Source organism: Bactrocera tryoni, unplaced genomic scaffold (assembly GCF_016617805.1).
Source record: "Bactrocera tryoni isolate S06 unplaced genomic scaffold, CSIRO_BtryS06_freeze2 scaffold_25, whole genome shotgun sequence".
In the NCBI taxonomy this organism is placed as follows: Eukaryota; Metazoa; Arthropoda; class Insecta; order Diptera; family Tephritidae; genus Bactrocera; species Bactrocera tryoni.
In genome coordinates this window covers 10117972-10138376 of record NW_024395977.1, presented here as the reverse complement: position 1 = coordinate 10138376, position 20405 = coordinate 10117972, and the positions used below count along the sequence as shown (strand labels likewise).

The window sequence follows — 20405 nt, the reverse complement described above, 5'->3', positions numbered from 1 at the left end:
TTTGCGAAAATATTCTAATATGTTTCATAGAGATGGAGAAAAGTTAACCCACACACATAATATAAAACACCAGATAATAACAAATACGAATAAACCTGTATATTCTAAAATATACAGGTACCCAAAGATACATGAAGAAGAAATTAAAAGGCAGGTGAATGAAATGTTGGAGCAACACATTATTAAAGAAAGCTTTTCCCCTTACAATTCTTCAATTTGGATAGTACCCAAAAAGTCGGATAATTCAGGGAAACAAAAATGGCGTATTGTTGTAGATTATAGAAAATTCAACGAAATCACAGTCGATGATAAATTTCCTATTCCTAATATATAGACAAATTAGGAAAGGCAAATTACTTTTCAACAATTGACTTGGCGAAGGGATTTCACCAAGTATTAATAGATGAAAACGATCAAAAGAAAACTGCCTTTTCTACCCCCTTCGGGCGTTACGAATTCATCCGTATGCCATTTGGATTGAAGAATTCCCCTTCCACTTTCCAACGTTTGATTAACTCGGTACTTAGGGAATATATTAACAAAATATGCATTGTATATCTTGATGATATACTCATTTTTAGCACTTCCATAGAAGAGCATATGAACAGCATAAAACAAATTTTTGCAAAATTAAGGGAGTTCAATCTTAAGATCCAAATAGACAAATGCAATTTTTTTTGCAAAGAAACTGAATATCTTGGTCACACTTTGACCACAGAAGGAATTAAACCAAATTCAACTAAAGTTGAAGCCATTCAAAAGCTAAAGCTTCCCCACACTCAAAAACAAATAAAATCATTCTTAGGTATAACAGGCTACTATAGGAAATTCATAAAGTATTATGCTATAGTAGCCCACGAACTTACAAAGTACCTAAAGAAAAATACCACAATTAATATAAAAGAAACTCAATATATAGATGCATTCGAAAAATTGAAAAAAATGCTCATTAACCCCCCAATTTTGAAATACCCAGACTGGTCTAAAAATTTTAAACTAACAACAGATGCTAGTGATAATGCAATAGGAACAGTCCTTTCTCAAGAAAATCACCCCATCGCTTACGCTAGTAGAACCTTAAATGACCACGAAAAACATTATGCTGCAATCGAAAAAGAATTGCTTGCTATCGTCTGGTCAGTCAACTATTTCCGACCAAATTATATTGCAAACCATTTGAACTCCTATCAGACCATCAACCACTTGTTTGGTTGCACACAAAGACGAAAGGAAAAGATATTAACCCAAGACTCCAAAGGTGGCTCTTGAAACTTGGCGAATATAACACACATATTAACTACATAAAGGGTAAGGAAAATAAAGTAGCCGATTTTATGAGCCGAATAAATAGTCAATCAGGCAACATATTAAATACCGAAAACGTTGAAGAAGAAAACAGAGACTCTCAAAATTTTACACCACTCAATACAGTAGTTAACAGATTTGCAACTCAAATTATAATTACAAATAATAAAACGCAAGACACGAAATTAGCAAACGGTATAATCAAAATATATATAAATTCAAATGATATTGAGACTAATTATATGGCCGATTTGTTTAGACAACATATAAAGTCGAAAAGGGTAGGAATATATACCGAACTTCCCGATAATTTATACAAGCAGGTTCAATCCAAGTTAGTAGAGTTATTTAACACTGAAATAAAATTTTATAAATGTAGCTTTAACGCGAAAGAAGTTTGCAGTGAAGATGAATTATTTAAACAAATTGCTAAATATCATATTAATGAAACAGGACATGCAGGAATAACAGAAAATTATGAAGGTATCAAAACAAAACTTTACTACAAAAACCTCAAAGTTTTCGTGCAAAAATATATAAATAATTGTGATATTTGCAACAAATCAAAATACAGTAGGAACCCTATTAAAGCAAAATTTAATATCACAGAAACACCATTTGATGTAAATGAAATTTTACATATGGATGTTTACACTATAAAGAAACATAGCTTTATCACATTCATTGATAAGTTTTCGAAACATGCAACAGCCATACATTTAGAAGACAGAAATAGTAACACAATTATAGAAAAAATTAGAATGTACTTTTCAATGAGAAGTAAACCAAAAAAAATAATTACTGATAACGAGTTCAACTCAATAAATGTCAAAGATTTCCTAAAGTCAGAAGATATTGAAGTACATTTTACGAAACCAAACAACCATACCAGAATGCAGACGTGAAAAGGTTACACAGCACATTATCCGAAAAATTTAGAACACTTGAAACACAAAATTCTCAATGGTCAAGCACAAGAAAGATTATACAAGTGTATCGAGGTGGTGCAATAAATCCATACATTTCCACGGTTAAAGCAACACCCTTAGACATAGTAGAGGGAAAGATAGAAAAAACTCTAATTAAAAACAGAATATTAGAAGCAAAAAACAAAATTATAGAAAAAAGAAATGAAAATAGGGAGGAATTCGTACAAAATAATCACGAAGGTTATGTAAAAAATTACAAAGCACTTAGGCATAAATATGAGCCTCGTTACAAAAAATTAAAACTAGAAAACATATACCCAAGCAACATTAAAAGAAAAAATAAATTTTCAGGGGCAATGGACATCAACAGGTATATTAATCCTGGTGATAATACCACTAGTAATGTCAACATTAATAATCCAACCCATCAACGAAAACCATAATGGATATGTCGAAATAAAATTAACTGATGTACAACTAATTGCGGACTATACAACTATACTACATATTATAGATCTTACTGAAATCGAAAAGACAATAGAAAACCTCCAAGAAAACGTAGAACAACTTAAAATAATAGATAATAAGGAACTTCTCTTATCAGAAATAAAGAAAGCTAGGACTAGACTACATACCCTCCAGATAAACAAAAATAAAAGAGGTCTACTCAACATCGTAGGTTCAGGTCTCAAATGGATAGCTGGTACCATGGATGATGAGGACAGATCCGAAATAGAAAATCATATAAGTACAATAGATGAGAATAACCACAACATGATAGAAGCTTTAAATAACAATATACTGATAAATAATAATTTCAACGAAACTATGAGAAAACTAGCTAAAACAATTGAATTGGATAGGCAAAAAATTACAGAAAAATTTAATAGCATAGATCAGTCTAACAATGATATTCTTTCACATTTATTTTATATGGACAATATGTTAAAAATAAAAATTTTAAATGATAGTATTGAACATATTCAAAACAATATCATTGCTGCAAATAGCAATATTATGGTCAATAATATACTAACATCAGATCGATTTCTATAAATTGCAAAATATTAAATTAGGCGTAGCAAAATTTAAAAGTAATAAAATTTTGTTTTTAATAAAAATACCCAAAACAATTGTAAATGTAAAGAGATATTTTCTATCACCACTTGCAGACAATAATAAGTTTGAAATTAACTTTCAAGAAACAGACATTGTATATTACAATAATAATACATATGATTACTACAATAATCCTAATGTAAATAAGCTAAGAAAAACAAATCTTTGTATATTCAACAATAATGTATGTCCAAAAATCAAAAATGTAAAAGCAGAAATAAAAGAACTCGAACTTGGTGTCATTCTTGCAAAAAACATAAATAACACAAAATTAATAAATACTTGTGATGAACGAAATGTAACATTAAATAATAATAATTTAATAATTTTTAGTAATTGTAAAATAGAAATAAATAATGTAATTTTTCCAACTATGATAAAACATTTAAAAATAGCTTCGTTAAATTACCCACATTTATGTACAATAATACAAAATTAACCTTATCATTAGACGAAATAGTCTTGAATGATAGACAACATCAAAAATATCAAAGAATTAAAATTCGATAAAAATATTCACTCAACATCAATCATTATAACTTTTGTAATCATATTATTGATAATAATTATCACTGTGAGTGCTATTGTCCACATATACAAAAAATTCTCAATACTTAGAATAAAAATTCGGAGAATTTTCAATCAAGGAAGGAGGAGTTACGTCAGTAACAACGACAGCAGCTCCAACTCAAAACCACAGCTAAGGCTTAGCCTCCACAATTAAAAAGCCAATGCACGAAAATACATATAAACAATCAAAAACGAAAATATGCCGATTAAGCATAAACAGCAGTTTTAATTATTGTCGCTTATTACTTTGTAGCGACACTTACACTATTTATGTACAGAACGACACTTAAGCAATATGTTTGCATAAGGGTCGTTCACTTTATTATTGTTTATATTACTTTTCGAGCATTGACCAGTAAATTCTGCATATGCAGAATTTGTACACAAACAAATAAACAATAAGTTATCGTATAACAGCTTAGCAGCTGAACAATTTGATTATTATAAATAGCAGTGACATTGACATTTCAAGTTTAGTTCAGAAGAACCAATAAAGTAGAGTGCAGTTAATTATAACAACTTTGTGTTTTTATTTAATCTTGGCTCTACACACTTAACTCGCGCGCGGCGAAATGTGGGTAAAGGAAACCCACAGGGTAGAGTTCTTTCTCCCCTTCTATGGATTTTAGTCGTTAACGACCTGCACAAAAATCTCGAAGATCGTGCCTGTCGGATGGTTAAAGGAAAGTTCCTTAGCACCGTGTCCGAGTTGATGCAGGGGTATCTCAGCGTTGGAACAAAATAGTCGGAAGTGGACTCGCCCTCAACACAAATAAAACAGAAATAGTTTTATTCAGTAGAAGATATAAGATCCCGGTGGCACCGTTGCCGAAAGTGGGAGGTATTCGCCTGCAACCGAAGGATACAGTGAAATATTCAGGGCTCATCCTTTATAAAAAGCTTTCATGGAAACCGAATACCGAGGAGAGAGCAAAAAAGGCATATATTGCCCTATACTGCTATAGAAGAGCTATTGGCAAAAGGTGGGGCCTCTCACCGAAAGTGGTCCTCTGGGCCTATGACACCATAGTCAAGCCCATCTTGTCTTATGGAGTCTTTATGTGGTGGAGGGCTTTACAGAAGACCACACTTGGTAAGAAACTCGAAAGCGTTGAACGGGCTGCGCTTATCAGCATGTGCGGTGCATTAAGGTCCACCCTAAACGTGGCACTTAATGCAATTCTGAACATAACGCCCGTGGACATTGCCGGAAGGTGTATGGCCGCAAAAGTGGCTATTATACTCAGGGAATCTGGGTTCCTAAAGGAGCGTGTTTCTGAACACTCAGACATCCTTACAAGCTCGCCATATCAAAATCCCGCGGTTTCTTCTCTACCCATATACCGAAGAGGGAGCTATGGGAGGGAAGAAGCCGTTGGAGGAGAGGGGCAGTAAGCTTCTTTACGGATGGGTCAAAGCTTGGGGGGAAGGTTGGTGGAGGGGTTTACTGTCGGGAGCTCTCCATCAGCTCTAGTTTCAGACTTCCTGACTACTGCAGTGTCTTCCAGGCTGAGGTTGCAGCCATTAAGGTAGCAGCAGATCTGCTACTCCGGAGGGTATCCACCTTCAGGGAAGTGACCATTCACTCAAAAAGCAGAGCGGCGATACTAGCCCTTAATTCATTCACAGTGCGTTCAGGGCTGGTTGAGGAGTGTCTGGCTTCACTGTCCCTGGCGGCGACAGTATTTACTTGTATGGGCTTGTATGCGTGCCGGGCCACAGCGGAATAGCGGGTAATTGCAAAGCTGATGCTAGCTAGCAAGGAAGGGTACCCTAAAGTCACTATCGGTAGAATGGCAACGGGTCGGTGCTCCGGTGTCCTCTTGTGTCCTACTACTGAAAAGCTGGGCCTCGCGGATGCTTGGTCAACGCTGGGCCAGCACTGGTACTTGCGCGGTCGCAAAAGTATTCTGGCCCAAGATAGATCACAGAAGATCTATCGATCTCTTCGCCCTCAGTAAGGCAAGCCTCTCTTTAGTAGTGGGGCTCTTGATAGGCCATTGCCTTATTCGCACGCCTGCTGTAAGACTAGGAATCTTACCGGATGCCGCTTGCAAAAGCTGCTTAGAAGAAGATGCGGCAGAAACTAGCCAGCACTTCCTTCTTGACTGTCCCGCATTCGGGAGGTTAAGACTTAGATACTTGGGGGCACATACCTTCAGACATCCTTCCGAACTGGTGGGAGTAGATATCAAGTGCATTTGCACATTTGTATCAGCCACCAAACGTTTTGCCGATCTTTAAGTCCGAATACGGGAGTTCTATTTTCTATGGCATCACAAAGAACTACGTATAGTCCACGTGCGCTCTTAGATCGGCCATTCAACCTAACCTAACCTAAGTACCAGGAAGGGGACGTGGACAATAGCTGGGTGGTCCTATATTCACTTTTGCTTTGCAAAATTGCAGTTCGGTCCAGGCTATTAAAAATATACATATGTAAGTACATAAATAAAAACAGTGACTATGTTATTTTTAACGTGCGGCGGAAGGGTAACAATGCGATCGTCCTAAAGGATGAGGTACAGATGTTTTGAGCGGGCTAATATGTAAGTAGTAACGAAACGGCATAGATAATACTCGAGTTACTGTTAAATGAAAGGTATCCAACATTGACCTATCTTGTGAACGGTGCTGATTGGGTCAGACAGGTAATCGTGTAGGATGAATGCTCAATGTCGCATAACCGACAACAGACGTTGCCGATTATTGAGCGTGGTACCGCGGCAAAAGAGACACACGCACGCCTCATGGCTTCACCGTTATGGGCTAAGGTTGAGCGGTAACAACTGGATATTAACTTAATTGTCCAGCTCTACAATGATCGGGAGTCTGGACTCTTCTTGAAGGCCGCAGGCCAAAGGATACTAACGGTAAAGTAACCTTTGACAGCCTGTTTTTGTAAAGATGTTAGTTTGGAAGATAACTTTATTACGTAAATGAAATAGTTCCGAGTTTACAAGAAAACTTGGCTAACGAGGAGTGGTTGTGGGAAAGAGCTATCATGCCGCTCAAGAACGGATTGGTAGATAAATTGATCTTACAGGAGAGGCCAAGACGGTAATAATACCCAGAATCCCTAAACTACCTGCGTTAATTTTTATATGGAGTAAAAATGAGTCAAAATGATATACGAGGGCTGTCTGATAAATAACCGACCTCAACGTGAAGCTAGCGGTACATCTGAGAAAAAAGTTTCTACTTCAAATTGTGCATATTATAATAGCTACTCGCCAAAATTTCAGAAATTTATCTTGCGCAATTATCTGTTGACAGTCGTTTTTGTGAGTTTATTTCGGTGATTTCCCCAAAATGGAAAAAATTGAATATCGATCAGTAATTAAGTTTTTATTTTTGAAAGGCAATACGCCTTCACAAATCAAAGATGAGTTGGACTCTATGTATGGTGACTCTGCACCATCGTTTACCAAAGTAAAATTTTGGGCAGCTGAATTTAAACGTGGTCGCAGGAGCTTGGAAGATGATGAACGTCCTGGGCGTTCAAAAACTGTAACCACTAACGATAACATCGCTAAAGTTCATCAATTGGTACTAGACGACCGCCGGATTAAAGTTAGGGAAATAACTGAGATTATGAAGATGTCAAAAGAACGTGTTTGTCACATATTAAACCAAGATTTGGGCGTTTGCTTACGCTAGACCACAAACGTGCGCGCATGAACATTTCCTGCGCTCTTTTGGCTCAGTTTAGAGGCATGGCTTCACCGTTATGGGCTAAGGTTGAGCGGTAACAACTGGATATTAACTTAATTGTCCAGCTCTACAATGATCGGGAGTCTTGACTCTTCTTGAAGGTCGCAGGCCAAAGGATACTAACGGTAAAGTAACCTTTGACAGCCGGTTTTTGTAAAGATGTTAGTTTGGAAGATAACTTTATTACGTAAATGAAATAACTCCGAGTTTACAAGAAAACCTGGCTAACGAGGAGTGGTTGTGGGAAAGAGCTATCATGCCGCTCAAGAACGGATTGGTCGATAAATTGATCTTACAGGAGAGGCCAAGACGGTAATAATACCCAGAATCCCTAAACTACCAGCGTTAATTTTTATATGGAGTAAAAATGAGTCAAAACGATATATGTATTTTTGAGCTGCACCGAAATGTGTACTCTTTATTAATACTTTCATGACAAAACTGGTATTTTTACTTATTACTAATTGATAGATTGTTTGGATAGCAACGTATATTATATTATTTGTTTTGGTTTATTTACTCATATATATTTTGCTTAACAGCAGAATAACTCTTGCCAACAGCTGCTACGTGGACTGAGTAGGCAATTGGGAAGTAAAGTCCTCTCTTGACAAAAAAGACGAAACTCTATAAGACACCCTTTATTCCCGTCCTGCTATATGGTGAAGAGGCATGGACGATTACATCATCTGAGTTTTCGAGCGGAAGGTTCTGCGAAAAATTTATGGTCCTTTGCGCGTTGGCCACGGCAAATATCGCATTCGATGTAACAATGAGCTGTAAGAGATACGCGACGACATTGACATATAGTAGTTCAGCGAGTTAAAAGACATCGGCTATGCTGACTAGGTCATATCGTACGTATTAACGAAAATATTTCAGCTCTGAAAGTATTCAACGCAATACCCGGCAGAAAGACCAGGCGGAGAAGGACCTGGCTTCGCTTTGAACCTCCAATTGGCGCCACATTGCGAAAAGAAGAAACGACTGGCGCGCTGTTGTTAATTCGGCTATAACCGCGTAAGCGGTGTCTACGCCAGTAAAGAAGAAGAATAAAATAAAGTGAATAAATAATTTATGGTAAGTATTTTACGGTACGATCAATTACATTATTGTGAAAAGTGTAAGAAAGACAAAGGGTCCACAAAATTCAAAAGCAAATAAACTTTTTAAGTAACACTAAAAGCTGGAACGTTTAGTAGGCAGATTTTCCATAATGTGAACAACAAACACGAATAACAATAATGTTTCTAATAAGAATCAATACTAATAGCAACCATAACTGCCTCCACTACATACAGTAGACTCGCGGTAACAAAAACACCGCCTTGTGTGAACAGCGGCTAACATGAACATAATTTTTTTTACACTGACTACTCGGTATTTAAAACGTTATTTTCTTTTCTACATGCATACATATGTATGTTAATTATGGGAATCGTTTTTATAAAACGGGGAATGCCCGTAAATTATTGCTTATGAGTATACTGGGATGGATCGATGTGGATTGGAATTAAAACTAGTGCGCGTTGCTGACTTTGCATGATCTAATCTAAAGTTATTCGTGAAAAATGTCGCAAAAACGACCAAAATACTTGTCTTTAAAGGAAAAAGTTGATGTAATAGAAAAATTAAAAGGAGGATCAAGCGTTACCAGCTTAGCAAACCAGTACAGTGTTGCAAAATCAACAATTTGCGCTATCAACAAAAAAAAAAAGAGAACATTTTAAAATGTGTTAACAGTACATTTTCTGGGCCTGGAAAGCGGAAGACTTTGAAGTGTTCTGAACTTCCAAATAGAAAAAGCGCTTTACCGTTGGTTCCTTAAACAGCGACCAAAAAATTACCCTGTCAATGGATTGATAGTTAAAGAAAAAGCTAAATTTTTCATTCTAAAATTAAAGAAACTCAAAGCGATTTTAATGCGAGTGATGGATGGTTGCAACGCTTTAAGAAGCGTTGTGGTGTGCGTTTTATTAAAATATGTAAGTGGAGAAAAGTTATCTTCTAGACCTGAACTTGTGGACCCTTTCAAAAACAAGCTGCAAGCCAAAATTAAAGAGCTAGGTCTGTCGCACGATCAAATATATAATGCAGACGAATCGGGACTATTTTGGAAGCTGCTACCTGACAGAACATACGTATCCTCACAAAAAAAATGCTCCTGGAAGAAAAACGGAAAAACAGCGTGTCACTTTTCTGGCTTGTACAAACGCAACAGGGGTGCATATAGTTAAACTTTGTTGACTACAATTGCTCCAAGTCGTCATGGATGACGGCTGCCATTTTTAAACATTGGTCTCACCATTCGTTTGTACCACAGGTTAAAAAATCAGTTTTAGTGATTTCAAACTTTTACATGTGTATTTCTTATTATTGTAGGTCAGGAAATTTTTAAAAGATCAAGGATTGCCCAATAAAGCTCTGCTGTTGATAGACAATGCTCCATCTCATCCTCCCAAGATGAATTGAGATCACATGACGAGTTAATAATTGCAATGTTTATGCCACCTAATGTCACTCCACTCATACAGCCAATGGATCAAAATGCCATACGACTTACAAAACTTTTCTACAGAAACAGCCTTTTGGCATCAATTGTATCCACAGGGACTGATGTTATTGAAGCCCTAAAGAAATTGACGTTAAGAGACGCTATTGGCTATTTAGATTTAGCTTGGCAACGTCTTGAAAAGGAAACAATAGCAAAAAGCTGGACGAACATTTTAAGCTCAATAGAAGATGAAAAAGACTGTGATGAGGATATTCCATTAGCTACTTTGAGAGAAAGGATTTTTTTACCAATTAGCTGCCAACAAGAACGCGTAATAGAACTGCTTCCATCCAATAACTCATTTGATTTAAATTGTGTATTTGCAGGTTAGTTTTTCAATTGCTGATATCAATGAATGGACTGAAGATTTTCCTAACTCAACCGAAACGAACGAGGTTTTAACTAGTGATGAAAATGAAAGCGAGGATAGTAATCTGGAAAGACCATATACAAGAATAGAGCCTAGTGAAGCAATCAACATTTTTAATAAAGCTTTGGAATGGGCGGAAGATGAAAATTTAAGTCCAACAGATATCAGCGTACTTAAACGTCTTCGCGAAAAAGCCGTGTTCAGCAATTTGCAAAAAAAGAAAATCCAAAAAAAGACAACCTATTTTTTAAATAATTTCAATAGGTATTTTTTTTCTTAACAAAACCTAAACATATAAATTACATGTTTTTACAATCTGAAATAAAATAAAAATAAATGAATTTGAGCTAAAACACATGTTTAATTTATTTGAAAAATTTTAAAAATTATACCTTCGAAAACGTGAACAACCTCGCAAACGTAAACACGCTCGGTTTTTAATAGTTCACGTTACCGCGAGTCTACTGTAATTAGTTGGAACAGAGGTGGAAACGAGAAATATAAGTTTTAAATGGGTGAAGATAAACTTAATTTGCGAAGGGTCTATAGTAGACTTTATAAAACCACTACCCAAGTTTAGTAAAAGTATTAATTATGTTAGTTGCGATGGTACTACCATATCAATGTCATTTTATACTAGTGGAGGCTAAACAGACTTAGTTGCCCTAACAATCTTACATAAACAAAAAATGCATAATGCAAATGGTATCCATACAAATCATGGAACACTTATAAATTTGGGCGCGTTTTTAAGTCGCATAGATTGCACGTTCGCGGACGAGCGACCTTGATATATAATTGAGCAGGAACCTTGAACTCTAACCGAATTGTATAATGATGCTAATAAATAAATATAGTTTAAAAAAACTAAAAAACACGCTTTTAAAACATATCAAACTAAAAAGTGAAAAATAATTCTTTGTATGGGAGGCGCAGTCTGCTTCGGGCTGACCAAAACGAAAACTGAACAAGTAAGGAAGGGATAAGTTCGGGTGTCACCGAACATTTTATACTCTCGCATGATAAAGTGATAATCGAGATTTCATTATCCGTCATTTACATATTTTTTAATTTTGCTGTAAAATTAATTAGATTAGTAGTTCCTCAGATATGGTTTTTGGTCTATAAGTGGGCGACGCCACGCCCATTTTCAATTTTTAAACAAGTAAGGAAGGGCTAAGTTCGGGTGTCACCGAACATTCTATACTCTCGCATGATAAAGTGATAATCGATATTTCATTATCCGTCATTTACATATTTTTCAAATGCCGTATTTGTGTAAAGTTTTATTCCGCTATCATCATTGGTTCCTAATGTATATTGAACAAAATGTATTCTCGATACATTGGAGAGCACTCACCACTGCGTAAAATGAAATAAAAACATCCGGTTTATTTTTTATGCATTTGGGTTTTCAACGATTTTATTTAATTTTAACTTTAAATTTACTGATTTTATTATATAACATAATATTATTAAATATAATTTCGACGGGCGAGGCGGTGATACTCCAATTCCGGGACACGGATCGTGGTTGATTTTAATTGGAGGAGAAAAGCGTGAGGTGTCGACGCGGCGTGAGGAATGTTAACGTGCGAAAGTGTATATGGCGAATGTGTGTGTTGATGGGCGAGCTGCAGCTGACGAATTGAATAGCTTTCCCGTTGTCGCTTCCTTTTGTGAATTGGGTTGCGTACGAGAGTGGTGTGTTACATTGGTGTGGTGTTGTAATGTCATCAGCTGTGGTGAATTAAGCTGGCGTATTAGGATGCGCCAGTTTTACCGGATAGAGGGGATGGATGCTTAACTCATTTAAACATCCTGGGCCCCCTAGGCGAATATTTCCTAGTTTTATACATATATATTGTTGCATGTATTTCGCCGTACTGCTGATGGAGTGGCATGGATTTCACAGCCAAAGTACAGCTTTTGGTTTAAAATATATCACATGTACATATTTGAATATGAATGTTAAAATGCAAATAGATGCTTAAGAGAAACAACTTTATTTTGCGGGTTATTTATTATTTGGCTTTTGTGTATTATCGGCTTATAAAGGATAGTAACTTCACGCCTGGCTCAGATGTGGCCAGAATGGGTACTCCTTAGCCCTGGAGTTAGGACTATGAAATGACTATGAGGGGTCTTGCGAGAGTGTGGCCGTGAATAGAGAACGGCTTCGATTAGTACAGTAAAGAATTCTTCATAATTATTTAATGCTTTGTATAGCAGATTCCCATTAATCACCAATGTGAGGAGCGCTTATGTAAATGAATATTATTCAACTTTTTGTAAAATTTTATTATAGGTAATATTTAGTGCATAATTTTCAAGTAGGGGCCACTACTACCAACGCTCTAGATTTTTTTTTTTAATTGTTTTTTTCATTATTGGCGAAAGCCATCCTGCGGGGCCGAAAAGTTGTATATGCTTTTAACAATTTGGATTGTCAGAGGTAACTCTGACTTTGTTTTTTATACCTTTATGTGGGGTATTGCAAAATTGTGGCACTAGTGGTTGTCGTACGACGTACCGGCCATTATTTGATCGAGTAGTTGTGGTTTTAGAAAAGTACTCACAATACTGATCTTCATTAGTTTTGTTTAATATTTGGGGAAGTTTCCCTATCTCTTGACATTTCCTTAATTGTGAATTAAGGTATTTGTTTGATTTTTTCTCAACTTGAGTTGGTGTGGTGGTAACTAGTTCTGTAACTAGTCCACTTTGTGTTTGGATGTGCAGCGTTTGAGCTTTTTGTGCCTTTGAGCAACATGGTGTCTCTTGGCAATTTTTTGAATTTTGGGTTTCGGGATTTGCTTTTGCAATTAAACCCGTGGTTCTTTGTGAATAAGCGCTTCTTTGGGGTGGGATAGAATATCTGCTGTAATGAAGCATAGAATTGTGTCTTTTGTGACAATAGAAGCAATTATATTTGCTTTTGCAATTTTTAAGATTGTGTGTATGGGACAAGCAGTTTGTACAGAGTCTTTTTGATCTGACAAAATTGGTCCTTTCGTTAATGTTTAATTTTTTTAAACTTCTCGCAAGTTTTCAGTTTATGCCCTCTTTTACATAGTTCGCATGACGTTTGTTTTTTCTGTTCGGATATGAACGAGTGCGTTTTTTGAAAGCTTTTGTTTAAATTTTTGTTGCTTCTAGCTTGGGGTCTATTGAAGCTTCTATTTTGGTCGTGTTTAGTGACCTTGATTTGATAATTTTTCCTTCTAACCTTTCCGCAATTTCAAATTGGGTGGTGAGAAAATCTTTCATTTGTTGCCACGTTGGGCATTTTTTTCGTGATGAGAGCGATTGCTCCCATAGAAGTAACGACTTTTCTGGTAATGCGGCGGTGCAAATGTTTACCAGAATTGGGTCCCAGCTGTCTGTGGGAATATTTAGTGTCGACAGAATCAACAAACAATTAGAAACCGTGGATTGTAATGTTACAAATTCTTCACTTGTTTCTTTCTTGATTTTAGGCAAGTTTAGTAGTGACGTTACTTGCGTATCGACCAGCATTCTTTCATTTTCGTATCTTGCTTTTAGAGCTTCCCAAGCCAAATTGAAATTGTCATCACTTAATGCGAACTGTTTTACTATTACGCCTGCTTGACCTTTTGTTTTGTATCGGAGATGATACAATTTTTGCGCTTGTGATAATTGAGGATGGTTTATGTACACGGCAGTGAACATGTCCCGGAAGGACGGCCATTCTTCATAACCTCCATAGAATGTTTCTGTGTCACAAGCGGGCACCTCGAACTGGATGCCGAAACTTGCCTTTTGACTGTCTATTTGTGGCAGCTCTACTCTACTGTGGGGAGTAGGTGCAATTGCTTTAATGAGCTTTAGTTGATCGGTGATCATAGCTTTTGTTTCTTCGTACTGGTCTAAGCAGTTTTCGTAAATATCGTAAGCCGATGATTTAAAATTATGTGGCAAGTCTGAATCGGAAGATTCTAGTATGGCGTCATGAGTCGCTTGGAGGCGAGTCCAAAAGATTTTAAGATTTTGGCTCTTTATTTCTAATAACGATTCAGAGTTTTCGTGAATCGGTGAAGAGGCAAATCTAGTGCAGTATCTTGTTAAACTGTCACTTTCTGAAATTAATTTAGCAACCTGTTTTGAGCGTGTAGCTCCTTCCAGGTATATTTTGATTAGTGTCGTTATTAACCATGTTTGCGAAATAATATTATTTATTTATTTTATTTTAGTTTTAAGTTTGAAAATATTCGCCCTTTTACTTTATTACCACCTTTTACGTCCTTAAGTTAGTATTTAGGTACACCCTAATACTTGGACTTGTATGTATGTATGTATGTGCTTATGAAAGTGCTTATGTTTAGTGCAATTGAGAGCTCGCTGAAGAGATCAATGCGCTATTTACATAAGTATGCACGAATTGTTAGTATTTCTGATTATGCTTTTGTTCTTTAGCAATTGAGAGCTCGTTAGAGAGATCAATTCGCTTTTTGTACGCAATCCTGCTTGTTTTTGTTTACAAAGAACAAGAGGTATTGCCGGATCATGCCAAGTGTGGACTTTGAACTTTTGTTTTGTTTTTGAGAGTTTGTGTTTTGCGTCACAGGCAGATTTTGCCGTAAGTTTGTATGTAAGTGATACTATATTATTTTGAAAAGGAGAGTGAGATTTAAAACGGAATTGAATAAGTTCTTTGTTTTTTTTTTTTGTTTTCGTTGTGCTCTTATGTATTAGACCCGCCGCCTATGCAATATAGATATATACATATGTACGTATATATCTGTGTAGCTTATATATATTTTGTTTTTGTTTTTATATTTGGTTTTATATTTTCAAATATTTCTTTTCGCAATTGTTTTATGGAGTTATGCTTGTGCATTTATATAGGTTTGTATATATGTATGTATGTAAATTTATGTGTGATTAATGATGATCTCTTTTCTGGTTATATTTTCGATTTGCCTTCGCTTCTTTGTTTTGACTCACTCCTGGTTATTGCTTTATTGAGCATAAGGAGTATTGTTGGAAAATATTACAAGTACATACATATGTACATGTAAATAGAAAATAGAATTTTGAATTTTTTTGTTCTTTAAACAGATGGCAGTGAATTTTTATTTAATAAAGGCGTAACTTCAAACAGTTTGGCATATAAAATGGTTTTGTTTTTTCTTTTTTTTTATAATTACAGTTTTTGTGCTAATAAACTGCAATCTTTAACATACATACATATATACATAAATGCATAATGTGATTTAAAAGAAAAGCAAACGATACGACTCACTTTATCCTTCATCAAGGGTTTTTTGAGGGGATAATATACATATACATACATACGTGTGTAAGTCGGTACGTATTCGGGCCTTTGATGTCAATTCCTCTATTCCTCCTCTTCCTTCAGTATTTCAGCTGCCTGGCTCCTTGGGCGTGTTGTTGTTTGTAGGTGTGTTTGTATGTTTTTAAGTTCGCGCCCGTTTGTTTATTATATTTATGGATGTACATATGTATTTTTTGTTTGGAGATTTCGCGCCCGGTATATGTTGTTTTTATATACTTTTAGTTTGGGTTTTCGCGCCCGTTTAATTTGTTGGTATATATAATATATTTGTTTTACAGCAGGAATTCTTTTTTTCTTGCACTTCCATTTATTTTTTTGTAAATATGTTTGTATTTTTTGAGTAAATTCCCGCTCTTTTGATTGGGTTTTTAGTTTTATTTTTTGTTTTTGTTCGTTTATGCACTTTATGTCACTGCACTTTGTTATCGAATTTAGTTTTGGTTTTTTGTCACTCCACCATTCCTGTAACACACCGTGAATATATGTATATATATTTTTTTTTTGTGTGTCACTGCACTATTTTTCTTGTTTTCTTTTTAATTTACTGCATTATTTTTGTCCACACAATTGGTTTTAATATATGTAATTAAATCTTATGTATTTTAATGTAGAGTTTTCTGTTTTTTTTTTTTTTATAAAAATCCGAAGGTGCCTTTCGGTAAGGTTCGAAGGACCATGAACAAAATGTATTCTCGATACATTGGAGAGCACTCACCACTGCGTTAAATTAAATAAAAACATCCGGTTTATTTTTTATACATTTGGGTTATCAACGATTTTATTTAATTTTAACTTTAAATTTACTGATTTTATTATATAACATAATATTATTAAATATAATTTCGACGGGCGAGGCGGTGATACTCCAATTCCGGGACACGGATCGTGTTTGATTTTAATTGGAGGAGAAAAGCGTGAGGTGTCGACGCGGCGTGAGGAATGTTAACGTGCGAAAGTGTATATGGCGAATGTGTGTGTTGATGGGCGAGCTGCAGCTGACGAATTGAATAGCTTTCCCGTTGTCGCTTCCTTTTGTGAGTTGGGTTGCGTACGAGAGTGGTGTGTTACATTGGTGTGGTGTTGTAATGTCATCAGCTGTGGTGAATTAAGCTGGCGTATTAGGATGCGCCAGTTTTACCGGATAGAGGGGATAGGTGCTTAACTCATTTAAACATATATATTATACACAGAAGGCATCAGATGGAATTCAAAATAGCGTTATATTGGAAGAAGGCGTGGTTGTGAACCGATTTCACCCATATTTCGTACATGTCATCAGGGTGTCATTGAAATCGGTTTAGTAGTTCCTGAGATATGGTTTTTGGTCCATAAGTGGGCGATGCCACGCCCATTTTCAATTTTTGAAATAAGCCTGGGTGCAGCTTCCTTCTGCCATTTCTTCCGTAAAATTTAGTGTTTCTGACGTTTTTTGTTAGTCGGTTAACGCACTTTTAGTGATTTTCAACATAACCTTTGTATGGAAGGTGGGCGTCGTTATTACCCATTTTTGAACTGTATATGGAAATGCCTGAAGGAAACGACTCTATAGAGTTTGGTTGACATAGCTGTAGTAGTTTTCGAGATATGTACAAAAAACTTAGTAGGGGGCGGGGCCACGTGCACTTTTCCAAAAAAAATATCCAAATATGCCCCCCTTATGCGATCCTTTGTGCCAAATTTCACTTTAATATCTTTATTTATGGCTTAGTTATGACACTTTATAGGTTTTCGGTTTTCGCCATTTTGTCGGCGTGGCAGTGGACCGATTTTGCCCATCTTCGAACTTAACCTTCTTATGGAGCCAAGAAATACGTGTACCAAGTTTCATCATGTTTACGCAAGTTACAGCTTGCACGGACGGACGGACGAACAGACAGACATCCGGGTTTCAGCTCTACTCGACACCCTGATCACTTTGGTATATATAACCCTATATCTGACTCCTTTAGTTTTAGGACTTACAAACAACCGTTATGTGAACAAAACTATAATACTCTCTTTAGCAACTTTGTTGCGAGAGTATAAAAAACTACGAACCTTTTTGTTGAGTACCCAGTGTGGTATGTGTTTGCGTGTGTGGATGTGAAGTGCTCTCGCGTGTGGGTCCTGTGGTATGTGGGTTCTATGTGTGTGGTGTATTGCAGTAGTGGCATTAGGGGGGCGGGTTATCTTATTTAGCCAATATCTTATCATGGGCCAAATAAAATTTTCACCAAGAGCAATAATCGCAACATGCATTCCATCTACGCAACCAATCACATTTTAGCTTTATGTTGTCTAGCACATGCAATTGCATACTTGCTTAACGTTTTCCTTAAGTCTGTATATGAAAATTTAAGCAACATATGTATGTGTAAGCACTTTTATTGCAGACGATACTTCCATAAAATTGAAGTGATCCCGTTCCTACCTAAGTTGCTTGTTGGCCTCACAACATAAAAATCTTCAAAATATGTTATAAATAAACGTTGTCGAAAATCTTTATTTTTATAAAGTAAAGCCGTTGTTGACACAAAATGTAAAAGAAAATAATTTTTAGTTTGAAGGCGTCAAAAATATTAGTTTGGGATGCACTCGTGACATTTTTCAATGATTTTCGTATGACAACAATGAAGTCAAACGAATCTATTCATTCGCCAGTCACAATATGAACACATCGTATTTTCGACAAAACTTTCGATACGCCGTATGCATTCGATTCACCACACCATTACACTGCAACTTTCTTGCGTCAAATGTGATGCCTTGCTATACTGCCTTTACCTTGATGTGCAAACAATAATAAATGTAGTTGATTCTGCTTCGTTTGGTAATATGTAAAAAAGTGAAACCAGTGAAAATAAAAGTAAAATACTGTTACGATATTCTCTAGACAAACATTGCATTAACAAAACAGCTATAAGTATTTTTAGTACAATAGCTTCATCAAACAGTTCAGAAACAATGATGCACACCTTATATTTCGCACATTGACTTAAAGATACATAACTATGCTACTACTATCTCAAGTTTTTGATTTTATTTTTGATTTTTTCTAATGTTTGAGGATAAATAACGAGATTTCATACACTCTTAAGAAGCAGTGACTTTTATGCACAAAATAATTATAATTATCAAGTCTTTTTATATACATATTTGTAAAAATCGCAAATAATCATTTTATTATTTAGAGTTCATCATGATCATTCGCTGCGCCTCGTCTGCTCCATCTTCATCTTTTTCATCATCTTCATCGTTGTCCGCATTCTTATTAGCTCCTTCTTCATCTTTTCATCTAAGGCTTCTTTAATGTTTTTTTCCAGAATGTATATCTTTTATTGCTGATGCCTTCTTGAAACCTTCTTCGATGTCATCAGTTATAAGTACGTTATCAAAAACCGTTCCTGACTTCACTTGCCATAAGTCAAATCCAATTATACAGAGTTCTTTCCATAAATACAGATTGTCATCTGGTACGTATTCTGGATTCTCAATTCCAGGATGCTCCCACGCGCCTTTATAATCTGGATTGTCCAACTGCCGAGGCTGCCATTCGCTTATGTAATCCGGATTATCTACCACAGTTGGTTTCCATTCGCCATCCATTTTTTTCGCTATCAATCTACACTTCATATGTGTTGTCTGGTTTCAAAATGAGTGTGTAGAATTGAGTATAAACATCATCTTTGCATCGTATGTCTTTATTACTTAGGTGATTTTTGCCTTTGTAGCTAAAGATAACGTGAACTTTTTTCGTTCCTGGACCGCAAATATCTGGCCCAAACATTATTTCATATGGGGATTCTCCATGCATATCAGTTTGATTCAAAGAACAGTCGAAAAATTTTACAAAACCGCCCCGCAGTCAATATTTTGCTAATGCTTCACAAAAAATTTAATAACTAAATTTTTATTTTCGTTACTGAATGGTTAAAAATTTCTCGATACTGCATAGAACCGAGCATCCTGAGATGTTTGCAAACATAAAAAAATGATCTTATTATAAATATGTGAAAATACTAGCATTTTGTAATGAATAGTGATTATAGTAATAGGCGTGTTTTATTTGACCATCACAAGCTAATAGCTAAACCATGGACAAATAAAACGCACTTAGCTTATTTAATAAGTTAGTTTAAATATTAATTGTGTTGGCAATGCGGATAAGAACAATCAGCTGATATTCAATTTTGTTTGAAATTTCAAATTTGTGAACGGAATATTAATATACTATTCGGATACGGATTCATTTGAGGTCTAGAATACAAAAAACTGAAAACAAAAAATCTATAATTTTGGTTTGTTTACATTTTCATCTGTCAAAATAAGGGTTTCTCGCTATTGTCAACTACTTTTTTTCTGAATGAAAAAAAGCGATGAACACACTTGTGCGTTCGATCTGTATGAATTCGTTTCGCCCATACAAGACACACAAATCCATTTTGCGTTCGTTCTTCACCCAGTGAACATGTGCGGCAGGCAAGCGGAATATTTCTTGGAATTTATTTCTAATGTAGCACTTTTATCTATGTCTTTGTATTTCGT

At 35.7% G+C, this 20405-nt stretch overlaps 1 pseudogene; it reads right to left on the bottom strand.

Moving 5' to 3' along the window:
• Positions 1–19166: 19166 nt before the first annotated feature.
• LOC120780698 lies at positions 19167–19886 on the bottom strand (annotated as a pseudogene).
• Between the last annotated feature and the right edge of the window lie 519 nt (positions 19887–20405).